The sequence below is a fragment of the Chiloscyllium plagiosum genome, unplaced genomic scaffold (genome assembly GCF_037043375.1).
Source record: "Chiloscyllium plagiosum isolate Xiang-an unplaced genomic scaffold, Cpla_swu_hap1 HiC_scaffold_2, whole genome shotgun sequence".
Taxonomy (NCBI): Eukaryota; Metazoa; Chordata; class Chondrichthyes; order Orectolobiformes; family Hemiscylliidae; genus Chiloscyllium; species Chiloscyllium plagiosum.
In genome coordinates this window covers 5,926,825-5,944,917 of record NW_028270140.1, presented here as the reverse complement: position 1 = coordinate 5,944,917, position 18,093 = coordinate 5,926,825, and the positions used below count along the sequence as shown (strand labels likewise).

Sequence of the window (18,093 nt, the reverse complement as noted above, 5' to 3'; positions counted from 1 at the left end):
CTCTCACAAACCCCTTTGTTTACCCGCAGTGACTGCCTGGTTTACTCCTCACTTACCCCTAGTTTACCCCTTAGTTCACCCCTCACACATCCGTTAGTTTAGTTAACCCCTAGTTTACCTCTCACAACCCTTTGTTCACCCCTCACTAACCCCTAGTTTACCCCCTCTCACACACACACACCCTGATTTACCCCACTCACAGCCCTGACCCCCCTCCCCCCCTTCGCCCAGAAAGTGGCGCGCAGCCGCAGTGCTGTGTGTGATGACGCTGACGGCCCGCTTCCTGCCTGGCGGCGGTTGGAGGGCGGCTCGCGGACGGAGTGCGGGAGAGAGAGAGAGGGCGGGTGTGCGCGCGCCAGCCAGCGAGCGAGCGGCAGGCAGCGGCGGCTTCAGTTATAGCAACTGTTGCCTTGTGAATAAAGCGCCGTAGTCCTGGCGACTGTTACCCACCAACAACTGCTCACAACAACAGCAACCCAGGTGAATATTATTAGTATTATTATATATCTGTCGCTCCTCTCAGCCCCAAACTGCTCTTACCGCCTGCAGCAGCGACAGCTCTCTCCCCCCCCCCCCCCTCGCTCTCCCTCGCCGCTCGCTTTCTTTTAACCGTCTGTGTTTTTTTTCCCCCTCACAATCCCAGAAATGGTGGATCTGAATAATAAGCTGTTAATATTTAAACTGTGTGCACCGTGGACCTCTCTCTTCTCAACCTTTCTCTGTCCTCTATCTCTACCTTTGCAGCACAATTTTTCCAGGTTTCTGCTGCTAATTTATTCCTGGTTTTAATTTATGTTGACTGCGGTGGGCCAAAGGGAGAAAGTGGATTTAAAATCATGATGAATTACTCGATTTGGTATATATTTATGTTACACAAAATGTGATTTCATCTTTTGATCCTCGCACGGTTTAAGGAGGCCCTGTGTGTGAATCCTGCCTGGTGGCTGCTTTTTTTTTGTTTCCTGACATTAATTATCCTGATCTGTATTGTTTTCTAGGTTTATTGGTAATGGTGTTTCCCACTCTTTGCAATGCCTTTATTATATAATATACAGCGTGCGCACACACCCCTTTTACATATACGTTGTGTGTGTCCATGTATACAATACATATATTGATACAAGGTGGAAACCGACTTTTTTTTGTAAAAAGGTGCCAGTTTCTGTTGAAAACTGACTATTATTAATCCTCTCTGATGTTAAGGGTGAGGATGGTCGTTGTTGTCTCTTCTCCCTCCCCACCTCCACTGTTGAGCATTTATTTCTTAATCCTTTGGTTGCATGTTTCTCTGGATTTATTTGTCTTGTATGAAATGATCCTCTAATAAAGAGTTAGCACACAGTGTGTACATAGCTGTTATGTGTTGGCGAGTGTGGTTGATCAGGTGTTTGCCCTCTGGCCTTGAGTAATATTTGATGCTGTTGGATCTCCTTAATTACACCCCCCCCCCCCCCTTCCCCTTTTCTGGATTGTTTTTGGTGGGCATAGATTTTTTGGGGGACATTTCTTTTAAGTTTATTTTAATTAAAATGGGCAAAATGGCGGTGAGTTGATAGAAATGTTCATGGTGTGCACAAATGTTACACTGGTTTTAAAGCACATTTTTAAAGAATGTATGTTGTGCCCTGTGATTTTTAAGGACAAAATATCACTGCACGTTTTGCAAAATAGTTAAGTGTTTCAATTTAAATCACGTTGATATCTGATTTGCTGTTGGAAAATCATAATATGAGATTTGGTTGAACTCCAGGACTGGCTGAAGATCAGTTGCATGTCGGTTTCTTCAGGAAAGGAAATGGGATTGATTTTATTTGTTTTATGTGGCTTTTTGACAAATTGGTATCGATTGGTCTGTTACCTAGACGTCTGGAACAGCGACCATTTGGTTTTAGTTTGTTTTATTTACGAGGATGATGGTGTTTAACTTTTGACTTTTAATCGGTGATTTGTATCTTCACACTTAATGAGTGAAGGAAAAGCTTTACGATATCTTTAATATTCCAAAGGACGGTGGGATATTTAATCTTAAATGTAAGGGGTTTACTTTCACACAAATGTTAGTGTTCTGTATTCACGTGTCGAACGTAATCAATGCAAGATTGATTAATTATTTTTAGATATACTTTTAAAAATATTCAGTGAGTTGTGTTGAAATATTATCAATATTTGATTTTTGTCCAGTCTTATTTTCTGTAATACAATTGTTTAAATGTTGTGGCTAGTGTTTTGAAATCTATATTTTCTGTTAATGTATTTGAAGATACTTGCTAAAGGGAAACATTTTTGGTGGTAGTTATGTATTTTGATTTGTTTATCACTTTTTGTTGTATTCATAGGTGTATTGACTATTGCACTAATTGTATTTGGTTGAGGTGGTTAGCACAAATTTTTTTTAGATTCATAAAACAATTGCATAGGTTCCTCTTGGTAATCTGTAAAAACTCAATTGTGTGTGTGGGCAGAACTATACTTGATGTTTACCAATACTGTTATTCACTGTACACCACTTTCGTTGATGTTTCAAAGTAGGATGACCTGTTTTTAGCCTGAATTACATTGTGCCATAAAGCTGAAGAAGAAACAATAATTGCATATAAATGTGTGAAGTCAAGCAATGGTATTTGTGGAAATCTCCAAATATTTATTGGTAAAGATAAGTATAGTTATGAAATTAAATAAATGAACTTGCATAGGTAATTCAGTATTTTGGATTGGAAGATTAATTAAATGGTAATGTTTTAGCAATGCAGGAATTTTCAGTTTTGTTTTGCTAGAGATTGGCCTAGCTTTTGCAAGTTCAGCTTCTATTTCTGTTGGCTGTAATGGAGTAAACATTTACTTTTAAAAAAGCAAGGAATGGACAAGATTAGTTTGGGAGAATAATAGTATTTAAAATTATGGAGCTGGTTTTTCAAGTGTGTCAGCATTTAAAAAACATTTTTTTTCTAATTCATTCATGAGCTGTGGGTGTTGTCCATCCCTAGTTGCCTTTGCATCAGGGTGCTTGTGGATGTGGTGCCATACAATACAGTTTACAATTTGTAAATTGTAACTGATCATAAAAGTATGAAACATTTTAATGTTCAATTTTGCAAGTAAGATAACTCAAAATTTTATTTTTTTTAAAAGAGGAAGATATGACTGTATTGTTTTGCATATTCCTTACTACAGTAAATTGCTAACTGCTGTTGGGGAAAGAAATCACACTAGTTCCATTAGGCTAATAAGAATATTCTTAATTTATTTTCAAAAATTACTCTTCTTTTCATGACCGGCTTCTAATAGACTTCACTGCAATGTGTAGCTCAAATTGATCTCTACAAAGCAGGTCTGTTTGGCAGACTAAATGCTTCATTTGCATTGCTGGGTATTTTTCAAGTGCTCAGCAAAACAGTCACCATTATTATTTTTTAAAAACTTGATTTATTAATTTTTGATTTGATTGTAGATATTTTTTTCAGGATTATAAAACTCTCAATGACAGAAATACTTACATCCAGACCTTCCCCTCACTGAGGACGAACGATCAGTCTTCAGCAAAGGACTCACCTTCATCCCTCTCCATCCACGCATCAATGAATTTAATACACGCCGTGACGTCAAACACTTCTTCCGCCGCCTTCGCCTCTGAGCTTACTTTCACAATCAGGACTCCCGCCCACCTTCCGAGGATCCCTTCGCCCGCCTCCAACACACTGCATCCACCTGGACACCCCGCGCTGGCCTATTACCCGCCCTCGATCTCTTCATTTCCGCCGGGACATTAACCGCCTCAACCTGTCTACCCCCCTCCCCCACTCCTACCTCTCACCCTCACAATGCGCAGCCCTCCAATCCCTCTGCTCCAATCCCGACTTCACCATCAAGTCAGCAGGTAAAGGGGACGCAGTGGTAGTCTGGCGCACTGACCTCTACACCGCTGAAGCCAAACGCCAACTCAAGGACACCTCTTCCTACCGCCCCCTCGACCATGACCCCATCACCAAACCATCATCTCCCAGACCATACAGAACCTCATCACCTCAGGATATCTCCCACCCACAGCTTCCAACCTCATAGTCCAGGAACCCGGCACTGCCCGGTTCTACCTCCTTCCCAAGATCCACAAGCCTGACCACCCTGGCCGACCCATTGTCTCAGCATGCTCCTGCCCCACTGAACTCATCTCTACCTACCTCGACACTGTCCTATCCCCCCTAGTCCAGGAACTCCCCACATACGTTCAAGACACCACCCACGCCCTCCACCTCCTCGAAGACTTCCGTTTCCCCGGCCCCCAACGCCTCATCTTCACCATGGATATCCAATCCCTCTACGCCCCCATCCGCCATGATCAGGACCTCCAAGCCCTCCGTTTTTTCCTCTCCAGACGTCCCCAACAGTACCCTTCCACTGACACTCTCATTCGTTTGGCCGAACTGGTCAAACAATTTCTCCTTTGAATCCTCCCACTTCCTCCAGACCAAAGGGGTAGCCATGGGCACACGTATGGGCCCCAGCTATGCCTGTCTCTTTGTTGGCTACGTAGAACAGTTGATCTTCCGTAATTACACCGGCACCATTCCCCACCTCTTCCTCTGCTACATTGATGACTGCATTGGTGCCACCTCGTGCTCCCGCGAGGAGGTTGAGCAATTCATCAACTTCACCAACTCATTCCACCCTGACCTTAACTTTACCTGGACCATTTCTGACACCTCCCTCCCCTTCCTGGACCTCTCCATCTCCATTAATGACGACCAACTTGATACTGACATTTTTTACAAACCCACCAACTCCCACAGCTATCCCACATTCCCAATTCCTCCGCCTCCGCCGCATCTGCTCCCAGGAGGACCAGTTCCACCACAGAACACACCAGATGGCCTCCTTCTTTAGAGACCGCAATTTCCCTTCCCACGTGGTTAAGGATGCCCTCCAATGCATCTCGTCCACATCCCGCACCTCCGCCCTCGGACCCCACCCCTTCAACCATAACAAGGACAGAACGCCCCTGGTACTCACCTTCCACCCTACCAACCTTCGCATAAACCAAATCATCCGCTGACATTTCCGCCACCTCCAAACAGACCCCACCACCATGGATATATTTCCCTCCCCTCCCATTTCCGCCTTCCGCAAAGTCAGTTCTCTCCGTGACTACCTGGTCAGGTCCATGCCCCCCTTCAACGCACCCTCCCATCCTGGCACCTTCCCCTGCCACTGCAGGAATTGCAAAACCTGCACCTACACCCCCTCCCTCACCTCCATCCAAGGCCCGAAAGCAGCCTTCCACATCCATCAAAGTTTTACCTGCACATCCACCAATATCATTTATTGTATCCGTTGCTCCCAATGCAGTTTCCTCTACTTTGGAGAGACTGGACACCTTCTAGCAGAGCACTTTAGGGAACATCTCCGGGACACCTGCACCAATCAACCACACCGCCCTGTGGCCCAACATTTCAACTCTCCCTTCCACTCTGCCGAGGACATGGAGGTCCTGGGCCGCCTCCACCGCTGCTCCCTCACCATCAGAGGCCTGGAGGAAGAACGCCTCATCTTCCGCCTCAGAACACTTCAACCCCAGGGCATCAATGTGGATTTCAACAGTTTCCTCATTTCCCCTTCCCCCACCTCACCGCAGTTCCAATCTTCCAGCTCAGCACTGTCCCCATGACTTGTCCTACCTCCCTATCTTCTTTTCCACCTATCCACTCTACCCGCCCCCGACCTATCACCTTCATCCCCTCCCCCACTCACCTATTGTACTCTATGCTACTTTCTCCCCACCCCCACCCTCCTCTCAACTATCTCTCCACCCTTCAGGCTCTCTGCCTGTATTCCTGATGAAGGGCTTTTGCCCGAAATGTCGATTTTACTGCTCGGATGCTGCCTGAACTGCTGTGCTCTTCCAGCACCACTAATCTAGAATCTGGTTTCCAGCATCTGCAGTCATTGTTTTTATCTAGAAATACTTACATGCTTACTGAGTGTAATGCATTCTGATGTGCTATTTATATGCAGACATTAAAAAAAAATCAAGCTGCTCAACATTCACCCAAGTATAGTGTGTTCCGTAGTGATAGTGACCATGAAGCATTTGTGTGCAGATTTTGTTGGGTGGCATTTCAGTTTAAATGAATCTAAACTTTCTATTTTTATTAAAATATCCGAGCTGCGAAACTGATTAATTGGGCAGGTGAAGAGATAGTGATGTGAGGAGGAAAACTTTTATACTAGAGTTTTGAGTGTAGGTTAAAAAGCTGAAGATGCAAGTGCTGAAGATGCAATCAAACTATTGATTCTGTTTAAGGTGAGCGCACTAGCTGTTTGCATGTAATCCCCTTGGGAGAGGTGTGTTGCTTATTAGCTTATGGTAGTCACGCAATTTGAGTGACATTTGAATACACTTTTAAACCTCATGCTGCATCTACAGGTGTCCCAGGCATTCTGAAACTTGACATTTTAAAAGCAAGGCAACAACACAATGTCCGTTGATGAAGCAGGTTTAAAACACGTGACAATGCATCAATAAATATTTACTCTTCACAGTTGCTTTCTTGTGAGTGGATGAATAACTTTTGAGAGTTTGGTAGGTTTTCTGAGTAGCATCTGTGTGGGTGCACCTTGGTTAATCCAGTCTTGACCTCTGATGAGCAGCATTATGACTAGCAGACCCTGCAGTTTGGAGGACTGCCTGTAAGAGGCACCAACCAAATCTCAGGCAAGCAAAAGGTGAATTTTCTTGGTGTGTCAGAGCACCAGTGTTTCAGGTGGCTCATATTGTCACGTCAGTTTCTGCACTTCCGAAAAGATCTATGACCTGTTTGACTTAGCCACATTTTAAAAGTAACAAAAGCCACCCTTTGTTTTCTTTGCTTCTGGATCCTTCGAGGATTTTGACAGATAGACATTCAGAATCTCCCAAATGGCAGTCCACAATTGCATAGATCAAATGACTGATGGTTGTTTGCCGGAACTGGTGGTTATGTGAACCTTGCCCATGATGATGCCGGAACTCAGGTCTCTCGCTTGGTTTTGAAGGTACAGGGTATAATCTTTACATATGCATGGTAATCTGTGTACCCAACGTTCACAAATACACCAGATTAATCATAAAGGCCTCCACGGGCAGCACGGTGGCACAGTGGTTAGCACTGCTGCCTCACAGCGCCAGAGACCCGGGTTCAATTCCCGCCTCAGGCGACTGACTGTGTGGAGTTTGCACGTTCTCCCCGTGTCTGCGTGGGTTTCCTCCGGGTGCTCCGGTTTCCTCCCACAGTCCAAAAGATGTGCAGGGTCAGGTGAATTGGCCATACTGAATTGCCCATAGTGTTAGGTAAGGGGTAAATGTAGGGGTATGGGTGGGTTTCGCTTCGGCGGGTCGGTGTGGACTTGTTGGGCCAAAGGGCCTGTTTCCACACTGTAATCTAATCTAATCTAATCTAATCACTCCATCCATGTGAAGTTTGTGTAAAGCCACAAAAAAAATTTTTGTGTAGGTGTGCACACAAGCTCCGGCTTTACAGTGAAGTTAATGCCCTTTATTATATTAAATAGTTTGGCATACATTCAAATTTCATTGGTGCAATTGAGCATGTTGAAGTGGTTAATTGTGACATTTGGTGAATAGCTAAACTTTGTCAAGAGTTAAAAATCAAAGCACATTCCTGGATTACTAACACTTAGAGACCATCAGTAAGTTCTTATGATTAGCTTTTAGATTTTGTCATGTTTGTTTAGACTAAGGACGCTAGTAATTTTGGCTAAATGCTGTGATCTTGCATACTGAAGTGGCTGCTTTTGTTTTATTGACTCGTGGGATGTGGGAACGTTGTAAGTGGTTTTCCTTTGTATTGGTTGGCCTTGTCCTTCTATTTGGAAGTGGTTATGGGTTTGGAAGGTGCTGTCTAAGGATCTTTGGTGAACTTTTGCAGTCCATCTTGGAGATGGTACACATTGCTGCTACTGAGCATCAGTATGCTTGTGGATGTGGTACCAAACAAATGGGCTGCTTTATTCTGGATGGCGGCAAGCTTCTTTAATGTTGGAGCTGCACCTATCAGACAATTGGAGAGTATTCCGTCACACTCCTGACATATGCCTTGTTGATGGTGGATAGGCTTCGGGGAGTCAGGTGGTGAGCTACTTACCACAGTTTTCCTTGTTTCTGACCTGCTTTTGTAGCTATTGTATGTATATAGTGAGTCCAGTTGTGTTTCTGGTCAATGGTTACCCCAAGGATGGTGATAGTGGGGGAACCCAGTGGTGGTAACACCATTGAATGTCAAGGAGTGGTGGTTAGATTGTCTGTCTCCGAAAAGAGACATTGTTTGGTATTTATGTTTGTGAAAATTACTTGCCACTTGTCAGTCCAAGCTTAGATATTGTCCAGATCTTGTTGCATTCGAATGTGGACTGTTTGAGTACCTGAGGGTGAAGTACAATCATCAGCAAACACCCCCCACGTCTGACCTTTATAGTGGGAAGGTCATTGATGAAGCAGCTGAAGATGGTTAAGCCTAGGGCGCTACCTGAAAGATCTCCTGCAGAGATGTCCTGAAGCTGAGATAACTAATCTCCAACAACAAAGGCCATCCTCGTAGGTGCCAAGTGTAGTGCCTTCACAGAAGTGGTATTTTAATATAATTCTGTATGGTTTTGGGCCCTCTTGTGGTGCAGTGGCAGTATCCTTACCTCTGGAACTGGATGCCTGAGATCTGTCCTGCCTGCCTCAGAGGTGTCTAAAAACGTCTCTGAACGGGTTGATTATAAAAAAAATTAAAACTATATGACTTAAGACAGTAGAGAGTTTGCCCCCGATACTCGTTGATTCCAGTTTTGCTTGGGCTCATTGATGCCGCACTTGGTCAAATGTGGCCTTGATATCAAGGACTGTCCCTTTCGCCTAACCTCTGGAATGCCTAACCTCTTTTGTCCATGTTTAAACTGAGGCTCTAATAAGATCAGGAGCTGCGTGGCCCTCGTGGGACCTAAACTAGGCATCACTGAGCAGGTTATTGCTGCTTGATAGCACAGTTGATGATATCTTTCATCACTTTGCTGATCGTTGAGACTAGAATTGACTGGCTTGGATTTATCCTGTTTTTTTGTGTACAGAAAATACCTGGGTAATTTTCCACATTGTCTATTAATTGCCAGTGTTGTAACTGTACTGGAAGAGCTAGGGGAACAGCAAGTTCTGGAGCACAAATCTTCAGTACTATTTCCGAAACGTTGTCCAGGCCTGTAGCCTTTGCAGCGTTCAGTGTCTCCAGTCATTGCTTGATATCACGACGAGCGAATCAAATTGGTGAAGACTGTCATCTCTTCTCGTAGAGACCACTGGAGGAGGCTGAGATGGATCATTGACTTGGCACTTCTGGCTGAAGTTTGTTGCGAATGCTTCAGCCCTTTCCCTTGCACTGATGTGTTGACCAATTCCATCATTAAGGCTGGGGATAGTTGTGGAGACTTCTACAGTGAATTAGATTAGATTAGATTCCCTACAGTGTGGAAGCAGGCCATATGGCCCAACCAGTCCACACTGACCCTCTGAAGAGTAACCCCCCCCAGACCCATTTCTGTCTGACTATTGCACCTAGCACTATGGGCAATTTAGCATGGCCAATTTCACCTGACTTGCACATCTTTGGACTGTGGGAGGAAACCGGAGCACCCAGAGGAAACCCACGCAGACACAGGGAGAATGTGCAAACTCCTCACAGACAGTCGCCCAAGGCTGGAATCTAACCCGGGACCCTGGTGCTGTGAGGCAGCGGTGCTAACTACTGAGTCACCCTGCCACCGCCATTCATGTGGCAGGAACTGCACATTGGTTGCGGGATCGCTAGCTATCATTCTATGTCTATTGCTTGCTACTTATGTTTGGCATGGAATTGTCCTGTTTGGTAGCTTCACCACACTTGACACCTCAATTTTAGATAACTGGTACTGCTCCTGGTTTACCTTCCTGCTCTCTCCGTTGAACCAGAGTTGATCCCCTGACTTGATGTAATGGTTGAATAGGGAGATGGCAGGCCATTAGGTACTGGAGTACAATTCTGCTGCTAATGATCCACAATGCCTCATGGATATCTAATCTAAACTTGTTAGATGAAGCATGATAGTGCCCACAACACAATGAAAGGTATTCTCAATGTGAAGACGGGACTTTGTCTCCATAAGGACTGTGCAGTGGTTACTCTTACCGATTCTGTCAAAGATGCATCTGCAGCTGGCAGATTGGTAAGGATGAGGTCAAGTATATTTACCCCTCATAGTGTTCTCTCCATCTGCTGCAGACTCAATCTATTAGCTGGATTCTTCTCTGACCCAACCAGCTTGATTATTAATTCTGTTGCTGAGCCACTCTTGGTGGACATTGAAATTCCCCATCCAGATTGCCACCCTAACTGTTGTGCAGCATGACAGTACTGATTGATTAGGTGGTAATCAGTAGGTGATTTTACTGACTATGTTTAACCTGAGGCCACGAGACTTCCTTGTTTCAAAGTCAATGTTGAGGACATCAAGTGCAACTCCCTCCTGACTGTATGCCACTGTGCTGCCACCTATGCTGGGTCTGTCCTGTCGCTGGCACAGAACCTGTCTCGTGGTGATGATGGTGTCTGGATGTCGGTCCAGTATGATTCCGTAAGTATGGCTATGTCAGAGTGCTGCTTGACTAGTCTGTGAGACAGCTCTCTTGATTTTGGCACTAGCCCCCAGACATTAGTGAGGAGGACTTTGCAGGGCCAACAGAGCTGATTCTGCTGTTGTCTTTTCTGGTGCCGAAGTTGATGCAGGTGTTCTGTCCAATTTCAATTCATTATTGAGACTTTATAGCGATTGATACAACTGAGTGACTTGCTAGACCTTTTCGGAAGATTAAAATCAACCACATTTCTGTGGGTCTGGAGTTATGTGGTCCAGACCAAGTGAGGGTTTTTCCAACAATTGACAATGGTAGTGAGTTTTGAGAAGATTTGTAGCTCATGTTGAGGTTCTGGATGTAGGTCACTGAGCTAGAAGGTTCATTTCAGACGTCTCGTCACCATACTAAGTAAGATCTTCAGTGAGCCTCCGAATGAAGCGCTGGTGGTATAGCCAGCTTTCTATTTATATGTTTGAGTTTTCTTGGATTGGTGAAGTCATTTCCTGTGGTGACATCACTTCCCATGGTGATATCATTTCCTGTTCTCTTCCTCGGGGCGTGGTAGATGGGATCCAAGTCAATGGCATTCCAACCGGAACTCTCTCAACAAACACATTGACTTGAATCCCATGTGCTTGTTGATAGAGTTCTGGTTGGAATGCCATTGACTTGGATCCCATTTACCACACCCTGAGAAAGAACAGGAAATGACATCACCATAGGAAATGATGTCACCATAGGAAATGAATTCGACTTAAGCAAACTCAAACATAAAGTTGGCTACACCACCAGTGCTTCATTCAGAGGCTCACTGAAGACGTTACCTGGTATGGTGACGAAATGTCTGAACATCTTCCAGCTCAGTGACCAAACCTACATCCATTGACAATGGTCATCAATAAATTCTTAATTCCAGATTTTTTAAAAATTGAAATTTCACCTTGGGATTCAAACACACGTCCCCAGAGTCTTAGCCGAGTTTCTAGCAATAATACCACGGGGCCATCACTTAACGTGTCACAATGAAGTTCCTCTTCTCTGCAAAGCTGTGATGGTGCTTTCTTTTGTGTTGGTTTAGGAATGGAAATCTCAGTGATTTGATAGCTTGTTTTGGCTTAATGTTTTGGTGTTTAGCCCTTGCATGATCAGTTGTCCTAATTCTTTGCATCTGCATCTTGTTGCCATATTTATTTGCTCCCTTTTCATCATTTACCTATCTAGTCTGTTCGTCAGTCTGCTGCTGAGCCTATCGCTGGCCACTGGTTAAATCGATACTTCAGCTCCTGGTCCTGGCCAGACTTTCACTTGGGCTAAAGTATGCTACCTGGCTCCTCCAAGTATACTGAAGGTCTCCGACTTCGCTATCACCTGCCTTCCTTGCCACTGATTCTGTTAAAATAACTTCAACTCCCACATCCTCTGATACTTTACCCTTACAGAGCTTCACATTATTTTTGAGCAGATTAATATAAAGGCAAAAGACTGCAGATGCTGGTGATCTGAAATAAGAACAGGAAGTGCTGGAGAAACACAGCACTTCTGACAGCATCTATAAAGAGTGAAAAAGAGTTAATGTTTTAAGTCCAATTAATTTTCTTCAGAACTGATTATCTCTCTGCAGATGCTGCCAGACTGTTCTTTCTGTTCTTATTTTAACTGAGTCAACAGTTGATGATGCTCTGTGCTGTCTCCATCCTCCATTCATCAACTTTAATCCACCATAAGACCTCTGATTTTAACTCGGGAGAGTGTCTGATCAATTTCCTATTGGAGTCAAGTTTTAATAAATCCTAGAGATTTTACCAGACACCACCTAGAGCAGGTTGACCTCTGGGTCTTCTGGAAACACTACCACAGTGTCACAAGAACCCCTAGAATTTACCTTCAATCCTCTCTTACTTTTCATCTCAATGGCACCCCTTGGTAACATCATCCAAAAACATTCTACTAGTTTTCCACATTCCCTGATGACATCTACCTCCGCACCATTTCTCTTAACTCCTTCATTGTTGCTGAATTATCAGACTGTTTGTCCACTATCTAGTGCTGCTTGAACAGAAAATTGCCTCAATTAAATTTTGGGAAGACTGAAGGTATAATCTTTGGATCTACTACAAACTCTGTTCGCTAACTGCCAGTCCACCCATTTCCCTTGCAGCTGTCTGAACTTAAACCAGGCTGATTACAACCTTGGTATCAGACATACTGAGGTAAGCTTAAACCCCACATTGATGCTGTCAGTAAACTGCTTACTTCCACAACTGGAACATCATTGACCTAATCAGCTGCTTGAAAACTTCCTTCATGCCTTTGTTACCTTTGCTTTTGGTTCTCAGGTTCATTTATTACTCTCACTGTTACAGTAATCCTGAAAATGTGTATGCCACTCCCTCTGGTCCAGTATCCTAATCATCGATATACACACAGTAACCATCAACATCTTGGGTGTTTCTGGTTACCAGAATCTGAACTGGACCAGCCAATTAAGTACTGTGTCTACAGGAGTGAAACAAGTGGTTGGGAATTCTGTGGCAAGTAGCTTACCATCTGATTCTCCGAAGCCTATTCTCTATCAGATGAGGCACAAATCAAGTGTGTTACTTTTTATTCATTCATGGATGTGGACATTGTTGGCTAAGCTTTATGGCCTATCCATAACTGTCCTTGAACCGAGTGACTTGCTTACCATTTCAAATGGTGGTTACAAAGCAACTGCATTGCTGTAGGCCTGGAGTTAAATGTAGGCCAGACCAAGTAAAGATGGCAGATTTCATTTCCTAAATGGTATTATTGAACCAGATGAGATTTTAACAACAATCAATGGCAGTTGCACGGTTGATGGGATATTAGCTTTTCATTGAATTCAGTTTTCACCATTTATCATGGTGGCATTCAAACCCATGACCCCAGAACAATAGCCTTGGATTCCAAGTTACTGCTATGCTATTGCTGGCTCCTGAATGTGATGAATGCTTTCTATGCCTCAGAGATAAGAGCTGTAAGAATATTCAAAGCTTGATACTATTCAGAACAAAGGAGCCTGGATAATTGGCAGTCCAAACATTATCATAAATGTTAACTTCATGCACTGAATAGTATTAACAACAGGTGTACCATTTCCAAAGTGTGCTGCAGCAACTTGCTAAGCCTCCATTGTGAGCACTTTCCAACCTGTGATCTCTACCACCCAAAAAGTGATGGATGCATGGGGTACCACCATTTGCAAGTTCCCCTAAAGAACCATACATTGTTTTCACTTGGAAATGTATTGCCATTTGATCACTGACGCTGGGCCAAAATTTTGGATCACTCTTCTTGATAACAATGTGGGGTACCTGCTGCACCAGCTCAAAAAACCTTTGAGCTTCTAACCACCTCCTTCATTACCTTACTTTTCTCCTTTTTAAGGTCCTAATTAAAACCTAACTCCAACTAAGCATTTGGTCACGACCTAATGTTTTCATACATGCATGGTGTTAAATTTTGTTTTATAATAGTGTAATACTTTGTGATCTTCTATTATGCTAAAGGAGTTGTATAAATACAGGTTTTGTCATTTTTCCTTCAGTAAGAAATTAAATACAACATTCATTCATTTATTTGAATGAAAGACATGTATGATATGTGGTATTCTTGAACTTGGGTCTTTCTGATATAGTTATGAAAAAAAAATCATATTTCATTGTTTTTGTCAAGTAGTTTTGTTAGCATTATCCAAATTACAACCAGGAATCAATTTTACATGTGTTGTTTTATCATTCAATGTGAATGCATCTTTGGTTGTTAATTAGTGCAATTATATTTTAAATTAGGTTAAATGTTTTAATAAAATAGCACAATTTATCATCAGAAACAATAACTTATTTTTGCATTTAAATTGTAATATACCTGTGCAAACAGTGTTGATTCATTGCATCTGGTGTGCAGGGTTGAAGGGTAAATAATTTCAGCTGACTTGAACAATATAGGAAGTTTTCAAATAATTACTGGCATTGTTTTCTTAAGCAAAAGAAACTGTTTTGGTTCGTTTTGCCTTGTTGTCAAAACACTTTTACATGCTTACTCTTGTAAGTTTTCTCTTTTAGTAAATGATCTTTTTCTGTAGATTCCTGCTAAATAGTTTGGATTATGATGTATAAAACACACCGTGTTCTTGGATGTCAGAAAACATGACTAAGCTTATAATTGATCTACAAGTCAGCACTCTCATTGTTAAGTGCATGTTTAGGGCTATACTCTTGTTTTGATGCTGAATTACTTAAAACTAAGGTTTCATAAATTTGGATGTTTTTCTTTAATTACAGCATTTGAGCTGAGCATTCATTTCAGTTTCCACCTATGATGTGATTTGTGATCATTTAAATGAAAGTGGACCCAGCACCGATCCTTGTGGCACTCCACTGGTTACAGGTCTCCAGTCTGAAAAACCTCCTTCTATCATCACCCTCTATCTTCTACCTTTTGAGCCAGTTCTAAATTCAAATGGCGAGTTCTCCCTGTATTCCATGAGATCTAACCTTGCTAACCAGTCTCCCATGGGGAACCTTGTCATACGCCTTACTGAAGTCAACATAGATCACATCTACTGCTCCGCCCGCAATCATGTTTGTGAGACATGATTTCCCACACACAAAGCCATGCTGACTCTCCCTAATCAGTCCTTGCATTTTCAAATACATTTACATCCTGTCCCTCAGGATTCCCTCCGACAACCATTCCATGCCAAGCAAGCAACAGACATAGCTAGTGATCCCGCAACCAATCATTCGATGTTCTACCGTCCTGCCACATCCGATCATGAATGGCGGCGGCACGGTGACTCAGTGGTTAGCACTGTTCCCTCACAGCACCAGGGATCCGGGTTCAATTCCCCCCTTGGGTGACTGTGTCTGTGTGGAGTTTGCACATTCTCCCCGTGTCTGCGTGGGTTTCCTCTGGGTGCTCCGGTTTCCTTCCACAATCCAAAAATGTGCAGGTCAGGTGAATTGGCCATGCTAAATTGCCCATAGTGTTAGGTGTGTTAGTCAGGGGTAAATATGGGGAATGGGTATGGGTGGGTTACTCTTCGGAAGGTCGGTATGGACTTGTTGGGCCAAAGGGCCTGTTTCCATACTGTAGGGAATCTAATTAACCTCCTTGAAAATGTGAATACTTTTGCCAAGAAAATAGATGATGGAATTTCATGCAAATATCATTTCAGGTCATAATTTCAAGGTCAGTGTTTTGGCCTTCCCATGTGACTTAAGCATTAAACAGGAGGGTTGAAATTCAATGGTCTTAACTTTTCAACTTTCAAAATTAAATATATTATCAACCATATACATTAGATTATACTTCAGATCATTTCCTCTTTTATCAAAAGTAAGAAAATGTCGTGTTTAGAATTATATTTGCACATACCAAGTTTGTTTGTAATATATAAGAGGTTATGGAATTCATTTTGAATTTGAGTGATGTATAATGTATGATTTCTTCCCTGGACAACATTGTATTTTGCACCACCATGGAAGCAGTCAGGCTGGTGGAATGTGGGGAAGGGTATAAAATTGATTGGCATATGAGAACATGATCTATCCACCTTTTATCACTGGGGAGAGCTGGTGGTTTTGGGCATCCTACCTGTGCTTGAGTCAGTTTAATCCCTTGTAACCCACTCATGACCTCTTAAGGGTTTCTGTGCTTTTCCAGCACCACACTCTCAATTCTTAGGGGCATCTTCCCACTGTTGCTGATGAGCTCTTGCCCAACAGTTCTAAAGGGCAGTAGGTGATTTGCTCTTGTAGTGTGCTGGTAGTCCTGATGAGCCAAATGGCCTTCTGTGATGTAACCACATTTATTGATAGCCAATGAAACCTGTCATAGCGTGTCATCTTGCATTCATCGGGGCTAATGCAGGATGAGCTCCATGAGAATCAACCAGCTAAAATCCTGTCTTTCTTGCAGAAAAAAATTGTTCTTCTCTTTGCAATTTGGTATTCTTGTGTCTGGCAAGATGGACAAGAAGATGAATAGCTTCAAAAATGCATCCTTTTTCAGCAGTGTTCAGTTCTCTATTATCAGGAGACTTCTATCAACAAAGCATTTGAATTCAAGGTGGTGATAGACTTATTGCCCTTGATATCATGGCAACATTTCTTTAGAATGAAGTATCGAGAAATCTGATCAAAAGGGAATCAGAAGAAAAGTCTTCTCTGACTGGAGTCATGCCAAGAAAAAAGGAAGGTGGTTATTATTGTTGGAGGCCAATCTTCTTAGCTTCAGGATATGACTGCATGAATTACTCGGAGCAGTGTTCTAGTACCAAATATCTTCATCGTAATGGGAAGAAGTGATGTTAACTTCAAAGTATACATTTACAGCTAGTCACATAGTGAAATGGTCTACCTATCTGCTGCAAGACTTTGAAAATGTTGAGATTTGGGCTGATAAATGCCAAGAAAATTTTGTATCACACCAAGTGCCAGGCAAAATCCATCTCTAAAAAAAGAAAGTAAAACCACATCTTCATGGTTTTGAATCTGATTACCATGACTGAATTCCTACCATTGATCAGAAACTTAATTAGCCATGTTAAACATTGTGGCTTCAAAAACAAGGAGAAACTGGATATTATTTAGTAAATAATTCACTAACACTGCCCAAAACTGGTCTATCTTGCAAGGTACAAATCTGGAGTGTGATAGAATTTTTTCTATTAGACTGGGTGGGTGTAGCTCCAACAACACTCTATAAGTTCATCACCATCCAGGTCAAAGCAGTATGCTTGATTGGCACCTCTTCCACTCCCTCAGGCATTTACTTCCTTCATTGTGGCAAGTGTGTACCAGCTATAAGATGCACTGCTAAAAGACAATAACATTTCTTTGACTGTACTTTTCAGCATACTTCCTTGAAACTCTAGAAATATGATGACAACAAAAGCATGGAAACAGCAACCACCTGCAAGCACCTCCTCTAAGTTGCATGCCATCCTGACTGAAAAACTTTTAATCACTTTGTCATTACTTCGTCAAGAACCTGGGACTTTTTACTAATAGCATAACAAATGCATCAACTCTAAACTATTCACTAAGATTGGGCATCATTATCTCCTCAGGACAATTCGGAATGGATCATAAATGTTAGTCTTGCTTGCCATGCCCCTATACCACAAGAAAATTTTCTTTATTTAATTGCCAGATCATTAATGAATCCAAAAATAAGATTTAATAAATATGCAACTTATTTCATTAATTGTAAATCAGTGACCCTAAGGCTATCCAGAGGCCTGTTTGAAACTCAAAGGGATTCCTGAGGTTGGCAGTAGTGGATGAATCGTCATTAGTAGGGATGGTTATATATTAATTGGCTTTTCAGTCCTTTATACCTGTCACTGATTTTGCACCAATTTTAAGAAAATAAGATTTAATCTAACAAAACTGCACAGAACAAGTGCCTGCCCTTAATTGTTAGTC

At 42.6% G+C, this 18,093-nt stretch overlaps 1 protein-coding gene across 6 annotated transcripts in view; it reads left to right on the top strand.

Moving 5' to 3' along the window:
• The first annotated feature begins 343 nt into the window (after window positions 1-343).
• LOC122564059 (transcription factor RFX3-like) overlaps window positions 344-18,093 on the top strand; it is a 279,903-nt gene continuing 262,153 nt past the window's right edge. For all 6 annotated transcript variants that reach the window (XM_043718574.2, XM_087994441.1, XM_087994433.1 and 3 more), the window contains exon 1: window positions 344-480. The gene's annotated coding sequence lies outside the window, so the exon portion shown is untranslated. The remainder of the gene's footprint in view (window positions 481-18,093) is intronic.